Source organism: Moschus berezovskii, chromosome 25 (genome assembly GCF_049115385.1).
Source record: "Moschus berezovskii isolate FMDL1 chromosome 25, NW_MosBer_1.0, whole genome shotgun sequence".
NCBI classification, from domain to species: domain Eukaryota; kingdom Metazoa; phylum Chordata; class Mammalia; order Artiodactyla; family Moschidae; genus Moschus; species Moschus berezovskii.
Window position 1 is genome coordinate 41,605 of NC_142484.1, and position 18,821 is coordinate 60,425.

Here is an 18,821-nt window from a genome sequence, read left to right on the forward strand (position 1 = left end):
GTGTGTCCTGGTACAATAAAACTGGGAAAGTGTCACCTGCGAGGATTCCAGTGGGAAAAGGTCTGCAGTTTGAAGGCACTGGGAGGCTCCTCAGTGTGAGCAGGCTGGAGCTGTGCTGGGAGGCGGGGTGGGAAGGGCGGGCAGGGGTCCCTGAGGCCGGTCCAGGCTGGGAGCAGGAAGTCCAGGCTGCGCCGCTGCTGGATGAAGGGGAAGTGTGTTGGTGGGGGGAGGGGGGTGAGTGTGTGCATGTATGAGTGTGAGTGTGTCTGTGCTTAAAAATATGGTTGCTTTCCTACTACCCTCGATTTAGAAGAAACAGGGTTCATCATTAAAAAAAGAATCTTCAAATTAAAAGGAAATTTGTATGTGCTCAGTCATGTCTGACTCTTTGCGACCCCATGGACTCTGTCCATGGGATTTCCCAGGCAAAAATGAGGGAATAGATTGGCTGTTTCCTTCTTCAGGAGACCTTCCTGACCTAGGAATCCAATTTGCATCTCTTGCATTAGCAGGCAGATGCTTTACCATTGAGTGGCCAGGGAAGCCCAGGAATCATTAAACTAAGGAGACAGACAACCGAGTAGAAAAGTGGGCCGAAGGCAGGTGCTTCATAGCAAAGAATCATCAATGCCCGTAAACACAGCTCGTCCCCCTCGCTGGTCACGGGGAACACGGGATGCTAACGCATGCCCAGCGGCATGCCAGAAAGGTAACCCAGAAAGGAAGGGCCGGTGCCCAGGGCTGGAGCGACGCGAAGTGACCGGAGCCCTCACACCTGGTGGTGGGCTGTGAGCTGGTACAGTCGCTCTGGTACATGTTCAGTGACAACTTCTAAAGTTTAACATCCCAGCAGCAGTTCCAGTCCTCCTGGCACGCGAGGGGAGACAGTCTCCGAACAGCACATGGTGGATGAGCAGGAGGACGCGGAGCCCATCTCTCCCCACAAACGCATCGGGGATGCACGCACACACGGAAGGGTTGTCACAGAGCACCCGCTGGACCAGCCAGGCCCTCAGACACCTCAAAGGGTCCCACGCGGCCAGCAGGACGAAAGAAGGAAGGGAGGGGATGGGCGGCAGGACCTGTGCTCTGGGGGCTGAAGGGAGGGGAGCTCCTGCCGCCAGAGAAGCCCCGTCACCGGTGGGGAGATGAACAAGGACAGACGGGGAGCGTCAGGGGCTCCGAGGGCGCCCGGCAGCTGGCCGGTGGCAGGCAGGCTGTGGCTTTTCCAGTGGTCACGTGTGGATGTGAGAGCTGGACTATAAAGGCGCCTGGCAGCCGGCCGGTGGCAGGCAGGCTGTGGCTTTTCCAGTGGTCACGTGTGGATGTGAGAGCTGGACTATAAAGGTGCCCGGCAGCCGGCCGGTGGCAGGCAGGCTGTGGCTTTTCCAGTGGTCACGTGTGGATGTGAGAGCTCGACTATAAAGGCGCCCGGCAGCCGGCCGGTGGCAGGCAGGCTGTGGCTTTTCCAGTGGTCACGTGTGGATGTGAGAGCTGGACTATAAAGGCGCCCGGCAGCCGGCCGGTGGCAGGCAGGCTGTGGCTTTTCCAGTGGTCACGTGTGGATGTGAGAGCTGGACTATAAAGGTGCCCGGCAGCCGGCCGGTGGCAGGCAGGCTGTGGCTTTTCCAGTGGTCACGTGTGGATGTGAGAGCTCGACTATAAAGGTGCCCAGCAGCCGGCCGGTGGCAGGCAGGCTGTGGCTTTTCCAGTGGTCACGTGTGGATGTGAGAGCTGGACTATAAAGGTGCCCGGCAGCCGGCCGGTGGCAGGCAGGCTGTGGCTTTTCCAGTGGTCACGTGTGGATGTGAGAGCTGGACTATAAAGGTGCCCGGCAGCCGGCCGGGGGCAGGCAGGCTGTGGTTTTTCCAGTCGTCATGTATGGATGTGAGAGTTGGACTATAAAGGAATCTGAGCGTGGAAGAATGGATGGTTTTGAACTGTGGTGTTGGAGGAGACTCTTGAGAGTCCCTTGGACTGCAAGGAGATCCAACCAGTCCATCTTTAAGGAAATTAGTCCTGGATATTTATTGGAAGGACTGATGCTGAAGCTGAAACTCTAATACTTCGGCCACCTGCTGCGAAGAACTGACTCATTTGAAAAGACCCTGATGCTGGGAAAGATTGAAGGTGGGAGGAGAAGGCAACAACAGAGGATGGGATGGTTGGATGGCATCACCGATTCGATGGACGTAAGTTTAAGTAAACTCCAGGAGTTGGTGATGGACAGGGAGGCCTGGTGTGCTGTAGTCCATGGGGTTGCGAAGAGTCGGACACGACTGAGTGACTGAACTGAACTGAACTGATGGGGACAGCAGACCATCATCCATCCTCAGGAGAAAGGAGGGAAACGTTCTAGATGGCAAACGGGGTGGAGGCTGTACGCAGAGTTGTACACATTTATCAAAATGGATCAAACTGTAACCTGGAGGTTTGTCATTGCACTGCATAGGAATGGTACCTCAGTGAAGACAGACAAGCCACAAAGCAGACCCCTGGCCCTTAATGTCATGCTCAGCTCAGTGCAAGCATCATGGGTAGAAGAAACTGGTGGGTGAACAGCTGGGATCGGCAATGCGGGATCAGGCTGAACCCAGGGCTCCCAGGTGGCTCCCAGGGAGGCAGCTGAAGGCACACAGCCCACTGGGAAGGGGTGTGTGCACACACAGGCAGACACAGGTTCTCTCAGGCACCCTGGTTAACGCTGAGCCAGAGGAAATGCAGGGCCCACAGACAGAGCCTCAGTGACACCATCAGGAAGGGAACAGACGTGCTCACCACGGGGACAAGCTGTAGGGTTAGTAAGACCACGTCCCCACCAGGCAAGCACAGAAGGCGAAAGGGCGCGGAGGCCGCTCTGCTCGTGCTCACCACAGGGTCATGCTGTAGGGTTAGAAAGACCACGTCCCCACCAGGCAAGCACAGAGGGTGAAAGGGCGTGGAGGCCGCTCTGCTCGGTTAGACAAGACTGAAGGTGCTCAGATCTCAACTGACTTTGGAGGAGAACAAGTCTTCTGTGGGAAGACGCTCCTGAGACAACCGGGAAAGTCTGATGTTGGCCTGGTTATCTGCTTCTGGGCGTGTGAGACAGATCCTGATATTTGAAAAATGCACACTGGAGGAGTGAAATAACGTCTGGAGTTTATCCTGGCAGAATCTGTAGCAACGTGGAAGCAACCAGCGATGATCCCAGGAAGTGAAGTCAGAAAGAAAAAGACAGACACCTCACGCCGTCCCTCAGAAGTGGCGCCTCACATGCGCCACAGGGGCCTCCCTGGGGGCCCAGCGGCTAAGTCTCTGTGCTGCCAGTGGAGGGGGCCCAGGTCTGACCCCTGGTCAGGGAACCAGATCCCACATGCCGCAACTGAGGGTTCACACGCTGCCAACTAGAGACCCCGCATGCCACAATGAAGACAAAGCTCTCGTGTGCCCAGCTAAAACCCAGTGCAGCCAAAACAGGGCTTCCCAGGCGGCACGAGTGGTAAAGAACCCACCTTACAATGCAGGAGATATAAGCGACGCAGGTTCGATCCCTGGGTCAGGAAAATCCCCTGGAGGAGGCAGTATTCTTGCCTGGAGAATCCCATGGACAGAGGAGCCTGGCGGGCTACAGTCCATGGGGTCGCAAAGAGTCAGATATGACTGAGTAACACTTTCACTGTACAGCACAGATAGTCAATATCCTGGGATAAACCATAATGGAGAAGAATATAAAAAAGAATGTATATATGTGTATAGCTGAGTCACTTTGCTATATAGCACAACAGAGTAAATCAACTACACTTCAAAAGAAACAACAAATTTTGAAACAGTAAAATATTCTGCCAAAGACAAAAAAAGAAAAAAGAGAAGAAGGACAGGTGAAGCAAACATGGCTAAATCTCGTCTGCTTCCGATCTGGTGATGAAAAATCGAGTTCACTGACCTCCAGTCTCTACTGCTAGGCAGGTTTGGGTTTTGATAACTAACAGGAGGAGGAAGTGGGCGTGGGCAGGGTGGACGGGGAAGCACAGCCCCAGGGCAGGAGCTTGGCCAGAGGATAGGCTCAGGCAACATGCTCAGAGCTGCACACCTCTGCAGGAGGAGCATACTAGCTTGTGGGGCCAGGCTGGGGGTGCGGACAGCCAAGGAACCAGGAGGGAGTCCAGGAAGCCAAGGCATGGAGGACACAGCAGGGCCCAGAGGACAAGGCATGTGCTGCCAGATGCATCCCTTTCTATCTCCTAACTGGTGGTGACCTTGCGACTCACTGAAAAGCTACATTTCTCAGCTTCCCTTGCAGATACTGATGGCCCCATAACAGATGGAGTGTGGCAAGAAACTGCTGGGTGGGGATGGCTGAGTTAGCCCTTCCCTTTCCTCCTTCTCCCTGTCTGGAAGCAGATGTGATGGCTGGAGCTGCCACAACCATTTTTTGACCAGGTAACAACCTTGTGGCTGAAAGACCCGAAAGTAAAGATGATGGAGCAGAAAGACTTAGAACCTGGTCACCTGGAAGATTTTTTAGGACTGCTTCTGGTAGAGCTCCACACTCCTCATTACTGGAGGAAAACTAAATCCTACTTTGTTGCTTACGTTCCTGTTATTTCAGGTTTCAGTAATCCAATTTCTAATGAAAACAGAACCTTTTCTCACTGTCCTTCCCACCTGAAGCTACATCTGAGGAAATCTGGGGCCTGAGGGTGAGCGTTTGCCTCCCACGGATGGGACGAGCACTCCCAGGTCCAGAATTACCTTTGCCTTTTTTCGCATGCTGCTTCTTTTCTTCAGTGACTGAAGAACTATTGTCCATGGATTCTGGACCATGCTCTGGGGAGACACAAAAGTGACAGCCACAGCAAAAGACTCAGCAGTTTGTGAGAGCTGTGCACATGGCATCAGGCCAGGGAGACTTCAGAGGCTCCAGTCCTGGGGTCTCACCTGCCAGATGACGCTTAGCTCCCACACCTGCGATGATTATACTGACTTTGCCAGGAAGTTTTGAGGACTGAGCAAAAAACGGGCCACAAAAGTTCCAGCACACGTGTCTGACCCATGACGGCAGCTTGTGACTCCCGCTGGGCACCCTTCCCCTTTGCTCCTATGGACAGAGCAGGATGCTTTTTCACAGAGGCCACAGGCTCTGAGCCTCTGACACCCGCCCAGCCAACCCTTCTGCTAGGAGCTTCCTCAGGCCTCCGGGGGCTGCAGTGGAAGATGCAGAGACCCCTTCCCTGCCATTCCCCTGTCAGCTGACACCACGGCGCCTCCTGAGGCAGGCAGGCAACACAGCGAGAGAGCAGGTGGGTGGCTGCCGTCACCCGCCGGTCACTGGGTCTGTGGAGATGACCCCGCATCAGCACTGGATTCCCCCAAAGCTCCACAACTCACCACACATCCCCCAGGGGCCCTATAGGAGCCTGGAGCTCAGCCACATCGGTGCCTCGCACGTCCCCAGACGCGCGGACAGGCCCTCCTCCTCCGTGCAGAGCCTGTCCACAGCAGCCCGCACGGCCCCCCGGCCCTGAGCCCTGAGCCCAGCCCGCTGTGCAGGCTCTGGGTGCCTCTTCGAGGTGCCTTTCTCGCCGCCATGGAGCTTGTCCACACGCCCTTCCTTCGTCTGGGTTCGTCCCAGCGTCTCCCCCATGTCCGCCTGTCCAGGAGGGCAGGAGCTCACCCCACCCTGGGCCTCCCTGGGTCAGCTCTGGAGCGGTCACAAGACTCGGGAGACGCTGCTGCTTCTCGGTAACCGAGGAAACCGAGACACGGGAGGTGGGCTCGGACAGCACAGGTGCGACGCCCCCTTGCCCCAAGCCCCTGGGCACTCCTGCCTTCCAGAAACTCCCATAGCCCAGGTGCCACAAGAGAAAGGCGTGGGTCTGTGCTCCTCGATGGGGCTGCGATGGGGGTTGGGTCTTCTCCAAAAATAAATCAATAAATAAAATTTGTAAGAAAAGATTTCCTAAGACTCTGGCTCCAAAGCAACAGAAGCGGTCCCGTTTCTAAACTCCCACCAACAGACATGGCAGGGAAGTGGCTCCAGCCTCTGTGTGGCCCTTCAGCAATCAGACAGCCCAACTTGGAGGACGATCCTTGCTGTCCACCCTGGTGTTTCCAAGTGCAACTAGCTCTGCTCGCCGCACGAGAGCCCAGTGAAACTGAGAACGAGAGACTTGAATCAGGGAGCTGGCAGATCGAGGAGACGGTAGCTAGCGCCTCAAAATAACCATCTCGTGGGCTCTCGAGAAGACCCTGATGCTGGGAAGGCAGGAGGAGAAGGGGATGACAGAGGCTGAGATTGTTGGATGGCATCACCGACTCGATGGACGTGAGTTTGAGCGAACTCTGGGAACCAGTGATGGACAGGGAGGCCTGGCGTGCTGCAGTCCATGGGGTTGCAGACAGTCGGACACAACTGAGTGAATGAACAACACAGTGGGGTCTGGACGCCGGTTCTCTCATAGATCAGAGACGGCAGGAGAGGAGGAAGCAACGTGAACAGGCCATTAATCCTGCAAACATCTCCTAGAATGGCAAGCCCCAGGCAGGGGGATGTGTCAGTTTCTCCTTTGCCATCCATAGGTGGACAGAGTTCTGGACAAAGGCACTTAACAGTCAGGCAGAGGGGCAGGATTCTCTGAGGCAGGCCGTTCTGTATGATTATGATAGCAAATGTGACGGAAAGCAAGTCAAACAAACAGTTCCAACATGGAGTCAGAACTGACTTCTTCCTGCTACACTGGCACCAGCAAGCCACGCCAGGAACTCAGGCCGCCCTCCCCACTGCTGCTGGACTGGTGGCTGGTAGCCATGTCACAAAATGCCGGAATCCCCCCGCCTCGGCATTAACTTCTCTCCTGGAAGCTGGGGAGGTCCTGTCCCGGGTTCTGACAGCGCCCGCCTGCTGGAGAGTCATTCTGGTGGAGAGACTGACTCCTGGGTCTTCGTGCTTGGTCATCGCCCACGACGTCACCCCTTTCCTGGCTATCCATTCGATTCAGTGCCATCCTGAATGGAACTGCCCCTTAACTCCCAAGCTGGACTGTTCATGGCTGGAATATGGAAACACAACTCACGTTTGAGTACTGACCTTGTGTTCTGTGCTGCTGCATCATTTATGAGCACACAGAGCTTCCTCAGGGATTCTCACGTTTGAGTGTTGACCTTGTGTTCTCCTGTGCTGCTGCATTCATCTATGAGCACAGAGCTTTCTTCTCCACATACAGGATCACGTCGTCTGTGAGCAGAACCTTGCTTCTTCGTCCCCGTCTAACGCTCCAGCTGAACTCAGCATGGCATTGGAAAGCAGTGGCGGAAGGTCCTGACCCTTGGGGAAACCTTGCAGCCTAACAGAATTTCATTGCGAGCTTTCTGTGTACCGGGTTTTGGAAAAGACAGCAGCCTTAGAGGCAAACAGCGAGCCCCCAGCCCTCAGGCAGATGACAGTCTACCGGCGGGGGGAGGGGCCAGGGCTACTAGAAGATAAAGCTGGGGAAGGAGGGTGGGGAAGGTGTGGGCGCCCCAGGAAAGCCCTGGATGGTGGGGTGGGGAGGTGGCTCACTGAGTAAGCTCGTGCGGGGGTGGGGGGCACTCTGTGCAGGGACTGCCTGGTCTCTCCGAGAAGCAGAGAGGAGAGCAGCAGGTCACACTGCCTCAAACCCTCTGAGAGCAGGCCTGCCTCTGTGCCCTTGACCTCTGCACTCCAGCACAGTGCCAGGCACAGAGCAGGGGCGCCCACACGCGGCCACCAGCCTGGGCTTCGGACAGCCCGATTCTGCAGCTCCCAGACTAAGGCTGGGTCACTTAAAACCATGTTCCCTAAATCACCAAATTAAAGGACCGCATCCAGCCCCACCCCTACAGTCAGCAGTGGATGGGGGAAGGGACGCCTACATGCGGGGCGGGGGCATCCCCAGCGCGGGAGGTGCAGACATGGGGGAGCACGCCCCACCCCCGACCAGCCTGCTCAGGTTAAACCCTGGCAGTGAGCTTCCTTCACCAGGAATGACCCCTCACCCTGCCCAGTCTCGCCTTCAAGAGATACCACCATCCACTCAGTGATCACTCCCCCCCAATCCACCCCTGGACCCAAGAGGCTCAGGCGGGTTCTGGCCTGGATGTCAGGAGCCCCCAGAGACAGGGGGACCAGCCACAGGCCAAGTTTCCCAGAAGTAGGGGTGCTGCAGCCCTGCCCCTACCAGCCCTGCCTGGGAAGCCTGGGTTGCACTCTGGTATGGCCAGTCCCTCCACCTGGCCAAGCTCCCCACCGAGGTCTTCTGCCCTCAACACCAGGGCACGGACTAGCCATGTCTCAATGGAGCTGTGGCCATTTCTCCCCCCAACCCCCGCTCAAGGTGGGAGGAATGGTGCCCCAGTCACACACTTGTAGACCTGGGCTGTCTCCATCATCCCAGCAGAGCCAAACGGTCCTCCCCATGCCCACAGGGCCCCACACACTGGCCCACAGTGGCCTCTGTCTCTTCCTCCAGCCCTTCACCTCCTCCCCAGCTCACGGCCCAGAACACCCTCCCCTCTGAGAATGGAGTATTTTCCGCCACATCAATTAACAAGGAAGTCACAGTCTGAAGTGACTCCTGCCCTTCAGGACACCCAGGAAGGAGAACAATACCTGTGATCCCAGCGCACCAGTGCCAATGGAAAAGGAAGGACACTGGCCCCAGGGAGGTGGCAGGCACATGAAAGGAATGATTTCACGGAGCCCAGACTCTTGCATCTCCCCACACTTGGAGAAGCGCTAACTCCCTTAACCCGGCTCTCTGGCTTGCTTTCATTAACACTAACCTTTGGCTCTTAGGGATCCCTAACTAGTGCCCAACCTGCAGAGTTTCTGCAGCCCGCCTCCTCCCTCCCCTGCTTGTCGCAGTTCTCTCACTGTTTCTCCCAGGCGTGAAGTCCTACAAATTCACACTGAACAAAACATAACTCAACTTTTGTGTGTGCTCAGTCAGGTCTGACTCTTTGCGTCCTTGTGGACCGTAGCCTGCCAGGCTCCTCTGTCCATGAGACTCCCCAGGCGGGACTATTGGGGTGAGCTGCCGTTTCCTGCTCCAGGGGATCTTCCTAACTCAGGGCCTGAACCCGCATCTCCTGAGTCTCCTGCGTTAGCAGGCTGTTCTCTACCACGAGCACCACCTAGGAAGCCCAAACATCCCCAGGGAATGAAACATAATTCTGAACTTGTAGGCTATGAATATTTTTTCCTTCAATAGCATCATTATGTTACATTGTTTTGTGTGAGCGCATTTAGAGTTATTTTGTTATCTGTAAACATTTCAAAGCTATCTTTTCTCTGGGAACCCCAGTTCAACCTTTCTTCATTTTTCAGTTTACTCCAGAGCAGAGCGGATGAGAAAGAGGGAGGGCGTAAAGCACACAGTGTAAGAGGGACAGCAGCCATGGACAGCAGCCGCCAACAGAGACTGGTGCCCGCACATGTGGAAGCGCCTTTGCTGGAAGCACTGGGTTTACAGGAGCTCAAGGTTTGATAAGCAGCAGTCTGCACAGCATCTGGGTTGATGGGGAAGAAGGCACAGGGAGCGTTTCTGTTGTGTGGCCATTGGTGTGAGAAAAGGACAGGCTGTGCATGCATTTGTGTGGATGTGTGCAAGGTGTGAGCATGGCGGGCGTCAAGCTTGGAGGGAGAGAGAACACAGAGGAGCCTCCAAGAAGGTGGTTTCACACGGGGGCTCTCAACACCCTTTGGAATCGGAAGCTCAGGACCAGTAAACCAAAGCAGAGGGTGTGTGGCCAGTTCTGCCCCTCAGCCCCGCGGCCACGCCCGGGGCCACTCAGCGGGAGCCCGGGGAGGAGGTGCGGGCCTCCAGAGCGGGGGGCTGGCCAGCAGCTGAGGCTGCAAGAAGGCTGAGCGAGCCCCACCTCCACTGCGGCCTGTCTTGGGGTGAGCTGTGTTCCCCCCTCAAACGAATGCTTTTGAAGATCTGAAGTCCCAACGCCCGGCACCATAGCATGCAGCCCTGTTTGAAAAGAGAGTGGCTGCAGATGTAACTCTGGTGAGGTCACGCTGGGCGAGTGTGCACAGCCTTAATAAGAAGGGGAAATAACGGACACACACTTCGAACTTGAGGATGGAGTGAAGATGAGGCAGAGACCAAGGCGACGCTTCTGCCAATCACCACCAGAGGGCGCCAGCACACCACCGGAAGCTGCGCGCGCACAGGGAGCGGGTCCCCTCCTGCCTCAGAATGGAAGCATCCCTGCTCGGGACTCGAGGTCCCCGCAGCTGTGAAACAATAAACTCTGGGGGTTAAGCCCCGGGCTGGGGTGGGGCTTGGCTACAGCAGCCCTAGGGATTACAGCATGGAGTTTCTAGGGAAGTTGGCAAAGCCTGTGATTTCTGGTCGGTGGCCTGGCTTAGAATCGCTGTCGCCTTGATTCCACCTGAACCCGCCGCCCCAGGCCCCCTAAGGCTGCCTCTGACGCTGCGCAAGCCCTCCCCAGCCCGGCACTTACTGTTGAAAGTGACGCTCTTGGAGACCATAGGAGGCAGGATCTCCCACATCGGCGCCGAGGAGGAAGCGTGCACTGAGAAACCTGACATCGGCTAGAGGAGACTCCCAGCCTGGGGAGAGACAGGGTCTGAGCCGGATGGGCCCAGGCCCAGCCCGCAGCATGCAGCCCGCCGCCCTCCCTCCGCCGACGGCTGCTGAGAACAGCGGGCACCTGCCCAAAGCTCACCAGGAGGAGGACACTTGCAGCTCCGACCCGCAGCGCCTCCTTCCTCTGCCCCGCGTGGTTCCAGCAGCCCAGGGCTGGTCCTGCCAGCGGAGCCGCCCACCCACCGTCAGCCCGAGCCTCGGCCCCTCCCACCCTCGCCCAGCGCTCAGGCCCGCCCCTCCCCAGAAGCATCTTCCCACCACCCCATCCTTTTCCCTTTAACCAGTTTCCAAGAGCTGATGTATCCCTTTAACAACGGTCGAGTACCTGATTCCCCCGGAATGTAAGCTCCCTGAGGACCGGGGGAGGCACTCATTGGCGGCTCATCAAGCGTTCCGCCCCACTATGGCGCTTGTTTTCACTATTTGCGGAGCTAGTCTGCATTCTGCAGAGGAGGAAACAAAGTGGCAAACTGTCCAAAGTCACACAGCCAGGAAAGGCCGAGGCTGGAACTCCCGCCCGAGAGTCCTTGATTCCAAAGCTTGCACCCTTCCAGCCGCATGCCTGCTGCAGCCTCCACGAAAGGAATCGGGGTACTCGGCTTGTAGCAGGGCCGGGCCTCCCCACACCCACGTCTGGCCCGTCCGGGCGTGTGGCGAGGGTGCATGGGCCTGGAGGGAAGAGGGGTTGCTAGACGGCTGGCTATGCGATGAGTAAGGAACAGGGAGCCTTGCGACAGGGGCTTGGAAGGCGGGCGCGCGAGGTGTCCGCCCCGACGGCGCCCGTGGCTCCCGCCCAGGTCCCGAGCGCACCCACCGGCTCCGCACGCCGGCGCTCGCTCCGAAGCCTCTGAGTTGCTGCCCCGGGGCTCAGCGAGCCCAGGCCTTCGGTCTACGTCGCCATGGCAACCATTCTCCCGGTGGGCGGGGCTGTGACATCACAAAGGCTCCCGCTGTAAGGGGACTCGCCCCGCCCAACATGCGCGGGCTTCCTTCCTGGTCTGCACCCCTCTTGCCGTTTCCGTCATTCTCCTGATTGATTTTTTCACGTGCACCACCTACCTGCCTCTTCCTGCCGAGCGAACCTTACAGCCTAGAGGGGCGGCTCTGACAATCGTGGTCCTGGGCCGCAGCATCCCACGTGCTGGGAACTAGTTACAGAAGCAAACATTCTGCAGGACCCGGGCGGCGGACCCGGCGATCTGGGCGCAGACAAGCCCACCCGGCGAAGGTGACTTCAGTGCTGACTCGGGTGGAGATCCGCCGCTGCACAGGCTGCATATGACGCATGATGAAGGCAGGGCGGCACACCTGTCAGTAAGCAGGGAGGGGTCCGCGCTAGATCGCCGAGACTCACCACCCCCCCACCCCAACCCCCCAGTCCCTGCCAGGTCCCCTATCCCCCAAAACAGCAGGAGACCCCTCCTTGAGACTTGACCATGGCCACCAGTTCTGCCCACACATCTCATCTCGGGGATTTATAGATTGACAAGGGTGGCTCAGATGTAGGGTCCGCCTGCAATGCAGGTAGACCTGGGTTCTATCCCTGCGTTGGGGAGATCCGCTGGAGAAGGGAGTGGCTACCCACTGCAGTATTCTTGCCTAGAGAATCCCGTGGACAGGGGAGTCTGGCAAGCTACAGTCCATGGGGCCACAAAGAATAGGACTCGACTTAGTGACTAACACACATAAGGCATTTAGGGGCCACTAGGGGCCTCTGGACAGTCTGCAGGCCAGTACTGCGGAGCCAATGAGTCCCAGCAACTCCCGGCTCTGCCCGAGGCAGGAGCAGTTCTTTGGTCTCTTCTGGGTCTGCTCAAAGTGGGGAGACTCTTACAGTCCCAGTGATCCAGCTGCCAGCCTGAGCCTGTAGCCCTGCCTCCCTGGGGTCCACAGTCTGTAGTCCAAGCTGTGTGACCAGTGACTGAGTAGGAAAGCACACGGTTCTGAGAGGGTTCATCTCAAGCACCGTGAGTACTCTAACTAGACTTTAGGAGTCTGGAAAATATCCATCTCAAAAGGAGAAAAGCCAACCCCTTGTTAACAACATGTGAGCTGATTTCCTCCTGAAAGAAGCTGTGACAGAGTTCTTGAGAATAGATACAGAAATCAACAGTAGCCAATTAAAAACGGAAAGGGCAGGGGGGCTCCCTGAGTCTGCAGTGGGTGGGAGCCAGCCACCTTCAGATTGTGGTGTCAGGAATGAGCCCAAAGCGGGCAGCAGGTATGACCCTGGCCATGAGGGGGTCCTGATGTGTGTTTCTGGCTTGCAGAACCTGGGTCACCTGCCTGCCTCCATGTCTGATAGGCGGGAGCCTGAGGGTCCCCCCTCCACCCTGACTGCAAGAGAGGCAGGAAGGAAGTGGGGGCTTCTAAGAAGGGGTCCCCAGCCCAGGGTGAGGGGCGGGCATTGTCAGAGGCACAGGTGGTCCAGCAGGACAGGAGCTGGTATGTTTCCATGGCAGCAGGTCTCAGGTCACTCCTACAAAACCGACTCTGTGCCTGGGCTTCTATTCATCCCGTTTTTGGAATGACCTTTATTCTGATGTCAAACTCCTACTGTTAGCAAACTCAGGTTCAGCTGCAGGTCGATCAAGAAATCAATACGAGAGACAAGTGTTAGGTAACAGGAAAGATGGTTTTATTGGGGAAACTGCAGTCTTGGGTAGAAGGTGGACTTGTGTCCAAAAGACAACTCCTCACTCCCTGGGTTTTGCTTGGAGATCACGTAGGAGAGGGCTATGCCAGGGCAGAGTGTTGCAGGGGCCATGATCAGTGCACGGACATTCTTCTGATTGTGAGGCAACCAGGGGTCAGCATCACCAACCTTCTGGTTCCTTCCAGAAGGTCTGGGGTCCACATCTTGTGGGCAGCACACAGTTAAGTTCTCCCATTGGGCAGGGGTTTCGGTGTCTGCAAAACAGCTCAAGGGGTGGGGCTCACAATATTGTCTACAGTTCCTGAGGAAGATCTAAAGGTCCCTGACTTTGTGCTGCCCTTAGTTTAATGACTAACCTCTTATTATTTTGTCTCACGTGACTGCTTTCCTTTCTCTCTCTGTTTTCTCATTTCTCTGATCACATTTATTCTTTGGCTAACGTTTTTCTACAGACAAGAGGCAGGTGGATGACATGAGTGGGGAGGTCTGTCCCAGGAAGGCCCCAGAGGGTCCTGCTTGGTTTCACTACAGTTCTCAAGACTCAGTTTGGGGCTGACCTCTTGGGAGACATCCCTGGAACATGGCATCCTGCTGCTCTGTCCCGTCACGGCCCACATCCTCCAGGTCCTTCCGTCAACACTGCCTGGCCCTGGCTCCTCTGGATGCCCGAGGGGTCTGGCAGGGGAGAGACTGGAGGGCGGGGACATACTGGAGCCAGAGCATCTGTCCCCTCCCTCTGCTTTCAAGGGCTCCTCCGCTGTGGCCTCCTAGGCAGGCCTGCGTGGTTCCAGCCTGGCCAGGAGTCCTGGTTAATTTCCCATGGCCCCACCATTCATTCCCATTTCGATTTCGACATCTAGTTACTTCCCTCACATGTGTAACAAATTTCCTATATTCAACTTCCTCTCCTGGAAACTCCCAGAGCTGCTGTTTTCCAGATAAGAGCCTGACCCCCACCCACTGCTCAGAGACAGGAGACCTGGGTGGCCAAGGGGACAGGCTGTGGCATCAGGCCGGGTTGGGTCCACGCTGACCCTCTCTGGCTGTGTGACATCGGACAATTTACTTTAGTGCTCTGGGTCTCAGTTTCTCCACCTAAAAAGTGGGACATAAGAACACCTGGGAGAGATGCTGTGTGATAGCACAGAACCCAGTACCTAGCTCAGGATGCCAGTCTGCCTCCGTCATAGTGTGGCTGGAGGGGTATCCTGTGTCAGCGTGGCTGGAGGGGTGTCCTGGATCACAGTGTGGCCGGGGGGTGTCCTGCATCATAGTGTGGCCGGAGGGGTGTCCTGACTGGAGGTCTGCAGGGCACCCCAGCAGGGTGGTCGTCATCTCCACAAGGAAGCTGACAGATAGGAAGGTGTTTGCCCACGACCACAGACCATAAGAGGCAGAACTGGGACTCAAACCTGGGCAGTCTGACTGCACAGCCCAGCGCACGACCACCCCTGTGCCTCCTCCACCCCAGCCACCGCCCCTGCCTGGGGAGACACGGTGCCCAGGCGGCTGGGGAGGGCCAGGTTAGGGGGTCTGCAGCTGGGGATGGACGCTGTGTGTTCTCAGCCAGGCAGGGTCCCTCCCTGTGCTTCTCGGCCTCAGGGGCCCTGATGTCTGGGCCCGTATAAGTTTAGAACCCCTCCCCCGGGTGCCGATCCTCTCCTGCAGAACGGACGTGGACCACGTGGGTCGCCTCCGTGGCTGCCCCGGGAGCCTGGAGGCTGACAGTGGAAGCGGGAAGGAGCGGCCCCGCCGCCGGTAGGGGGCGCTCTCGGTAACCCACTGGGGCTGGACGGGCGCCACGGTGCTCAGATGCCTGCCTGCCCCGGCCACTTGCATCTGGATTTCTCTTTCTCCTTTCAGGTTCAGAGGTTGCAGGACGTGGAGAAAGTCTGCCTAGCGGTGAGCCAGGGCTCTCGTGGGCCATACGGACCCTGTGCACGGCTTCCACCTCACTGCCCTGCCACACTGGACCACCTGGCTCCAGTCCTGCTGTGTTCCACACTACTCCTGTGGGCCCATCCAGGGAGGCCACCAGGCCCTGGAAGGCAGTATGAAGCATTCCACCTGCCCCTCAGTCTCCTCCCACCCCAGGGCCCTCACCTGTCCGGGCAGTGCTTGGGCCTGGCCTGCTTTTTCCTTCACTGTCATCGGATTGCTTGCCTGACCGCGCCAATGGGCAGGTAATTTGATTGGCGGCTGGGGAGAAAACAGGGCGGCTTTTGGCATCCACATTTGGCTGCAGGAGAATGTGTTCAGAGAGCTATAGGCAAAGTATCAAGAGCCCAGGGTAGGAGTCTGGGCCGGGTTCTAGGATGCCTAGGGTCTAAACAGGGTCCTGGGAGGGCCCTGGGGGAGCAGGGATGCTGTGGAGCCTAGGGAAGGGGAGTGACCCTGCGCGGCTGCGGTGCAGAGTGCGCGGTGGTGAAGGCAGTGTGGGGGGGGAGCGGGTGGGAACTGCCCGCCAGGTCAGGGAGGGTTGGCATGTCGTTCCCGCTGTGATGGGGGGTCTGTCATCGCTCCCGGGATCAGATTTGTTCCCGGGACCAGAGGACGGTGGTGCAGGCGGGCAGAGCGGCGGCTGCGCGCGGTCCAACCGGCCACCTGGCGGCGCCCGAAGGCGGTGTGCGCGCCGCCCCCGAACGCCCTCTGTCCCACGGGACTCACCAGGAAAGAACCTTTTGTCCCTGGTCGCGGCGGACGTTTCCCGGTGACGCAGGACGGTAAACAAACTACCCTGAGGGCCCACGACGTCTGACGCAAACGGCGACCTTGTAGCCGGGCGAGCGCGCGGCGGAGTCCGAGTCGCTGTTCTGAGCGCCCGCGGACGAGGCCGCAGCCACCTCCGGCCACTGAATCCTGCTGGGGACCCCAGGGCCCCTTCCTGGACTGCTGCAGACCGCCGCGAGGGGCGGGGGTAGGGGGATGGGGGTGTGGACATCAAAGTCTATGCGGCCCCTGTGCCCACAGGCAAACACCCTCCCCCTCCAACCTGCCTGATGATTTACACCTGGTCGGGAAACCTGCAGCCCTGCCCCAGCGGTTCCACCGGAATCCTCATTTATTCAGAATCCTGTTTCAGAAACACAGTTTAAATAAACCCCTTCCTCCCCAAACTCTAACCCAAGGTGTTCTTACCCTAGCTCTGCTGAGCCCTTTAGTGAAAAGTGAGTGAAGTCACTTAGTCGTGTCAAACTCTTTGCGACCCCATGGACTGTAGCCTACCAGGCTCCTCCGTCCATGAGATTTTCCAGGCAAGAGTACTGGAGATCCTGAAAGGACGTTGTGGTCGAGCCATCGAGAAGAAAAACTACCATGTCCACTGCTTTGGCAAAACCTCAGATGCGCGGCCTCGTGGCCAAACGTCTGCGATTTCATATTGTTGGAGCATTCATGGACTCCCTGGGGTGTGCAACTTTCTATAAGTTTGCTGTGGCTGAACAAAGAAAGAGGCATATGCAGATTTCTACAGAAATTATGATTCCATGAAAGATTTTGAGGAGATGAGGAAGGCTGGTATCTTTCAGAGTGCAAAGTGATTTGGAATACAAAGAATTTCTTTGGGTTGAGTTCCATGGAAGTTTGTTACTTTCCTGTATTCCTGAACTATGAAACTATGACTATCTGGGGTGAGAAATAGTCTCTCAATAAATAAACAATTAACCAAAAAAAAAAAAAAAAAAAGAGTACTGGAATAGGTCGCCATTTCCTTCTCCAGAGGCTCCTTGTGACCCAGGGATCGAACCCAGGCCTGCCACATTGTGGGCAGACACTTTACCGTGTGAGCACTTCTGAAACCAACAGCATCAAACTTTGGGCTTCCCAGGTGGCTCAGTGGTGAAGAATCCATCTGCCAATGCAGGAGACTTGGTTTCTAACTCTGGGTGGGGAAGATCCCCTGTAGGAGGGCATGGCAACCCACTCCAGTATTCTTGTCTGGAAAATCCCATGAACAGAGAAGCCTGGTGGGCTACAGTCCATGGGGTCCCAAAGAGTTCAACACGACTTAGCAATTAAAACACCACACGACCATCCCTGGTCAGTTATGTGTGTGACAAATATCTCCATTTTCTAAAGACTTTACAGACATGCCTTCCACATTTTTGTCTTTAATCCTCCTGGAAACTATTTGTGTGTGTCTGTGGTATGTCAGAGGCTCAGCTTCACTCTTCCCGTTTGGCTAATGGATTCCTGCCAAACGCTAAGGTCTATGATTCCTCTATCTGCACTTTGATTATGGCCACGTATGAAGGGTCTGTACATGCCCTGTGTCCCAGCTCCGTTTTATTCAGTCAGTCCCCTTGTCATCTGTTTCATTCTGTGTGTGATCACTCATCACTACAGTGGTTCTAAATATCACTTGGGGCTTCCCTGGTGGCTCAGAGGTTAAAGCGTCTGCCTCCAATGCGGGAGACCCGGGTTCGATCCCTGGGTTGGGAAGATCCCCTGGAGAAGGAAACGGTAACCCACTCCAGTATTCTTGCCTGGAGAATCCCATGGACGGAGAAGCCTGGTAGGCTACAGTCCATGGGGTCGCAAAGAGTCGGATACGACTGAGCGACTGAACGGAGTGACAGACGCACAGGCTGCTACGTCAGCGCCTTCCGAGTGCATGTTTTCCTGCACAGATGCCCCTGGGACACCACGCCCTCCTGCTCTTACGTCGTCTGGCTGATCTCGTGGCCTCCCGGTTAGTTGTCACCTCAGGACTTGCTTTCCTTCCTCCCTGCAGGACAGTGTCTTCTGCACCCTTGCTCTCCTCCCTTGTTTTGGTAGAGTGTTCTTTTAGAGGCTTTCTGAGACCGTCACAGGAGTGAACTTTCGAGAGCTCGCACTTTCAATCACCTGCCTGATAGGTTGGCAGGATACAGAATTCTGCTACTACTACTACTAAGTCGCTTCAGTTGTGTCCAACTCTGTGCGACCCCATAGATGGGAGCCCACCAGGCCCCTCTGTCCCTGGGATTTTCCAGGCAAGTGTACTGGAGTGGGTTGCCATGTCCTTCTCCCACAAAATTCTAGGTAGGAGTAATTTTTCTCCTAGGACATTGAAGGCATTTGCAGCCCCTTATGACAGTATTTTCCAGAAATGGCCAGAGCAGCACGTCCAGTCCTGAGTGGTCTTCCAGAACCCCGCTGCTCTCCACCAGGACACCCCTCGGACCTCGGCGGGTGTTCGGGATGCCCTGACAAACAGCAGGCATGGGGGTCAGGTGGAGTGACTCTCCAGACTAGGTCACGACAGACAGAGGGCTTCCTCCTGGCTCTCTTTCCCGGACTCTCTGCCCTCGAACCAGTTTCCTCGTTCTGAGGAAGCCCTGGCCACGTGGGGAGGCTGCACGTGGGTGTCCTGGCTGGTAACCCCAGCTGAAGCCTCAGCCTGGAGGCAGCATCCTTCCCAGGCATGAGTCACCAAACTTTCAGATAATTTCAGGCCCCAGGCTGCAAATCACCAGCGGATTCCAAGTGGTGCAGAAGTAGACTGCCCCCTCCACACCTGATCAAATGGAAGATTTGTAGGCAGAATAATTGCCAGGATTTGTGATGTA

The 18,821-nt window shown here is 56.7% G+C and overlaps 1 long non-coding RNA gene and 1 pseudogene across 3 annotated transcripts; one reads left to right on the top strand and one right to left on the bottom strand.

Moving 5' to 3' along the window:
• Positions 1-41: 41 nt before the first annotated feature.
• On the bottom strand, positions 42-11,504 carry LOC129548394 (uncharacterized). 3 transcript variants are annotated; one of them, XR_016036433.1, is made up of 6 exons: positions 11,431-11,504; positions 10,942-11,059; positions 10,471-10,579; positions 4,735-4,809; positions 3,495-3,683; positions 42-197 (listed from the first exon to the last, which is right to left on the bottom strand). It is a non-coding gene; the product is annotated as an uncharacterized LOC129548394 (long non-coding RNA). The 3 variants fall into 3 exon arrangements; XR_016036432.1 differs by having other exon boundaries at positions 42-194; positions 10,942-11,497; XR_016036434.1 differs by lacking the exons at positions 10,942-11,059; positions 11,431-11,504 and adding an exon at positions 10,696-10,752.
• A 4,893-nt stretch (positions 11,505-16,397) lies between these two features.
• LOC148773836 (cytochrome c oxidase subunit 6C pseudogene) lies at positions 16,398-16,892 on the top strand (annotated as a pseudogene).
• Positions 16,893-18,821: the final 1,929 nt, after the last annotated feature.